This window comes from Formica exsecta, unplaced genomic scaffold (assembly GCF_003651465.1).
Source record: "Formica exsecta isolate Colony F162 unplaced genomic scaffold, ASM365146v1 scaffold828, whole genome shotgun sequence".
Classification (NCBI taxonomy): Eukaryota; Metazoa; Arthropoda; class Insecta; order Hymenoptera; family Formicidae; genus Formica; species Formica exsecta.
This window is the reverse complement of record NW_021853598.1, coordinates 64,371-65,039: the sequence shown is the minus strand read 5'-3', so window position 1 is coordinate 65,039 and position 669 is coordinate 64,371.

The window sequence follows — 669 nt, the reverse complement described above, 5'->3', positions numbered from 1 at the left end:
ATATATGATAAGAGAGAAATTATATTATTCTTCTACAAGTTAAATTCTATACAAGTTAAAGAAAACTAGAGACAGTCGGAGAGTTCGCTAAAATTTGAATGCGTATAATTGTATTAAATACCCTTCTTAACGTGATTATAAAGAAAAAAATATTAATTTTCGATACTTTGTACCACGCCATTTGCATGACTTCAAGCAATTTTGAATTCTCGCGCCAAATTATTCGAGAATTGCTCAACGGTTTTCGATAGATTTCGTACGACCTCATTGAATTGATTGGCTAATTAGCTAAAAGCAAAAACTTCGATTCGTCGAGTACGCGCGCTCATAAATCCACTAATGATGTCTTCTTTCTTTCTTTCTTTCTTTTATGGCTGGTTGGGCATTAGTCGCCCATACACCATTGTTTCTTATGGATTTGTGAAATATAAGCAAAATTCCTCTTAGGCCCAGTTCCACAACTTACTTTAACCGAAGTTTAACTCGTTAATGGAAAATTCACATTACGTCTGATGTCCGATGTATCCAATCGGACGTCATACATTGTACATCAAATGCAATGTGAATCCTCCATTAACGAGTTAAACTCCGGTTAAAGTAAGTTGTGGAATCGGGCCTAAGTCGTTCCGAACGAAGGAAACTTGCGTACATAGCTATCTTATCTCTGTG